Source organism: Colobus angolensis, unplaced genomic scaffold, assembly GCF_000951035.1.
Source record: "Colobus angolensis palliatus isolate OR3802 unplaced genomic scaffold, Cang.pa_1.0 Scaffold22, whole genome shotgun sequence".
NCBI lineage: Eukaryota > Metazoa > Chordata > Mammalia > Primates > Cercopithecidae > Colobus > Colobus angolensis.
This window is the reverse complement of record NW_012115377.1, coordinates 5,236,483-5,240,130: the sequence shown is the minus strand read 5'-3', so window position 1 is coordinate 5,240,130 and position 3,648 is coordinate 5,236,483.

The window sequence follows — 3,648 nt, the reverse complement described above, 5'->3', positions numbered from 1 at the left end:
AACAGAGTGAGACCCTGTCTCAAAAAAAAAAAAAAAAAAGAGGATCTTGCTCTGTTGCCCAGGCTGGAGCGTAGTGACATGAGATTGCCCTACCTCAGCCTCCTGAGAAGCTGGCACTACAAGCATGTGTCATCACGCCAGCTAAATTTTTTTTTTTTTTTAGAGATGGGGTCTTCCTGTGTTGTTCAGGTTGATCTCCAACTCCTGGCCTCAAGTGCTTCTCCAGCCTAGTGCTGGGATTACAGGTGTAAGCCACCACAGTCGGCCCCAGCATTTCTTCTGGGGGACACTGTTCAACCTACTACACCGTGGACATTTTAAATTTGTTCTGGGTCTTACCAAAAATGGTTCTCATGTTTCACTATTAAGCAAGACTTTTCTGTAGGATCCTGGAAATTGCTGCTTCTCAAATTAAGGAAGCTTTATCCTGTTCTCTGTTAACTAAGCATTTATTTTTTTGTGCTTATCTTCATTTTAAATGGAGAATGAGTGTTGAATAGACATATCTCGTAATTGTAATGTGGAGAGGACAAAAACAAGTTCCGGAAGGATATAGACCATGTGATGACATTTTAATAAAGCTCCCAGATGTGCAAAACAGCCCAATATATTCACCATGGAAAGATGTGTAATTAAAGCATTTTAAAATAGGATAAACACCAAGTTTGGGAGGGCAGTGGCCTTGGGGAGGGGAGTAAGAGGAGGGTGGGGTACAAGAGACCTCCACTCTGTTTGCTATGATTTGTTATGTGACGATGTTATTTGTTATGTGATGTTATTTGTTACGTTATGTTATTTGTTATGTGATGATTTTTAAGACCTGAAATATGTGAAGATGTCAAAACTTGATAAAGCCGAGTGGAAGGCATAAGCGTTTTCATTTTTTCCTGCATACCCATACCTCTTTGCATACTTTATAATAAAAAATAAAAGCAAAGCCAAACTTCAGAGTGACAACCAATACACTGCATGCCCTTTGCAGTGGGCTGGCTTCCCTGGTTACAGCAATCCTCTCATCTCTGCAGAGAATGGAAACCAGAGTGGTCATGGCCTTGCAGCTGAATCCTGTGACTTTTACCTTCTTCCCACATTCACCCAAACCTCTTGTCCCTGCTATTCAGGTCCTTGTATGATGTGACCACCGCTGACACCCTAGCCCCAGATGATTGCCCCTGAATTAGTCTCAGCTTCTCCAACATGTCCTGTTCCCTTACTCTCCCAATCTTTGCATGTGCTGATACCATGTTGGGACCGTTCTTTAATGTATCCATCTCCTCTGGGATAATTCTGACTCCTTCCCCAGGCATCACCTCCTTCAGGAAGCCCTCCAGGCTCAGCCAGTGTCTCCAGTGGTTCTCACAGTCTCTTGTACTTCCCAGACTCATCATATTGTCTTCAAATTCCCTTGTTACATGTTCCCCACCCACCTGAGAAACAGGCCTCCCTTCCTTGTCCTGGGCCAGGGATAGAGGGTAGAGGTCTGCTGCCTCCTTCTAGGACCTCTCTTCCCCTCTCAGTTACCCTGCAGTGAGGTCTGGGCACAGGACATTGATGGGCAGCCTTCTGGCTTCCTCGCTAAGCTGGACAGCTCCGCCCCAGCTCGCCAAGGCAGCTTCAGCCACAGGTGTATCCAACAGAGACCCACTTTCCTGCCCCCTTGCCTTTGCCTTGGCTGTGCCCTGTGCCTGTGTCCTTCCTTTCTCGGTCCACAGTACACATGTCCTCGAAGCCACACCTCTCATGCTATGTCTTCCAGAAAACCTCTTCCAATTTCCCAAACGAACTAATTCTATCTCCTCAATAAGGGCTGATGAATCACTTCCATGTAAATCCTTTCCCCAGGACACATTCGGATGGTTACCCATGGATAAGGGTTTTTGAGAGGCTCAAGAAGATGGAGTGTGTTTACATATCTACAAGAGGGACTGGAATATTCCCTTAAGTGCTCAACATTTCACCTTGTCAGTGAGGTTGGCCCCGGCCACCCTAGCCACTGCCCACTGCTTAGTGCCCATCCCAGTCCTGCCAAGCACTTATCTTACTGAATTTTTTCTTCCCTTCATTTTTTTTTCATAGCATTTATGACTTTTGAATATAGTATACTAGGGTTCCCACCTTTTGCACTATGGATATTAGGAGTCAGATCATTCTTTGCTATGAGGGATGTCCTGGGCATTGTAGGACTTTGGGCAGAATCCCTGGCCTTGAGTCACTAGATGCCTGAAGCACACGCGTGCGCACGCGCGCGCACACACACACACATTCTGTGACAACCAAAAGTGCCTCCAGTCATAGCCAAATGTCCCCTGGTGGGCATAATTGCCCCCAGCGGAGAACTACCATGTTAGGCAACTTATGTTTTCAATTATGTTTATTATGTTGAGTATGGAGTCTGTCTCCCCACTTCTTCTAGAATATTAGCTCCAAGAAGAGAGGAATTTGCTTATTTTATCCTCTGATGTGGCCCCAGTCCCAAGATCAATGCCTAGCATATGGCAGGCGCTCAATGTTTGTTGGAAGAATGCATGAACTTCATGAACATTGAGCGTTTTTGACGTGCCTGAGATGGTCCTAGGTAGACAGGTATAACCTCATTTTCTTTCTTTTTTCTATGTTTTCAATTTTCTTTTTCATATATATATATATATATATATATTTTTTTTTTTTTCTTGAGACGGAGTCTCGCTCTGTTGCCCAGGCTGGAGTGCAGTGGCCGGATCTCAGCTCACTGCAAGCTCCGCCTCCCGGGTTTACGCCATTCTCCTGCCTCAGCCTCCCGAGTAGCTGGGACTACAGGCGCCCGCCACCTCGCCCGGCTAGTTTTTTTGTATTTTTTTTTAGTAGAGACAGGGTTTCACTGTGTTAGCCAGGATGGTCTCGATCTCCTGACCTCGTGATCTGCCCGTCTCGGCCACCCATAGTGCTGGGATTACAGGCTTGAGCCACCGCGCCCGGACTTTTTTTTTTTTTTTTTTTTTGTAGAAATGAGGGTCGTGTTATGTTGCCCGGGCTGGTCTGGAACTCCTGGGCTCAGCGATCCTTCCACGTTGGCCTCCCAAAGTGCTGGGGTTACAGGCGTGAGCCAGTGAGACTATCCCGTTTCTTTATCATAGCATCTTTGTGAGAGAGGTCCATATCTATCTCCTTTACATAGAGGGGAAAACTAAGGCTTCTAGAAGCTACCTAGAACCCACACAGTGGTAGAGTCCTGCAGCTCAGCCAGCTACCTCCGTAACAAACCTGTTTGTGCCCTTCTGGTCCAGAGGGACTGGATCAAGGTCAGGTTCAAACCCAGCCTCTGCAGGCACCTGCAGAGGAGTTGAGGCGGGACCTGAATTGGCCTGGGGGGCTACACCTGAGGGGGCTTTCTCAGGAGCCAGAAGGGGTTACAATTTGGTCGGGTTCAGTGTGTACCTCTCAAGATAAAACCTAGCCCCAGGCCCATAAGAGATGGGGACCTAGCTCCAAAGAGAAGCCTCCAGCACCAGCCTGGGGATGGAGCTGCAGCGGCCAGGACAGGGAGGCTGGAACCGTCCCTCTTCATTCCAGCCCAGCCCAGCCCAGCCTAGAAAGGGCCCAATCCTGTGATTGGTCTATGGATTCCGAATGCCAGGAATTAAGGCCAAGAAAATGGGAAGGAAGGAAGGG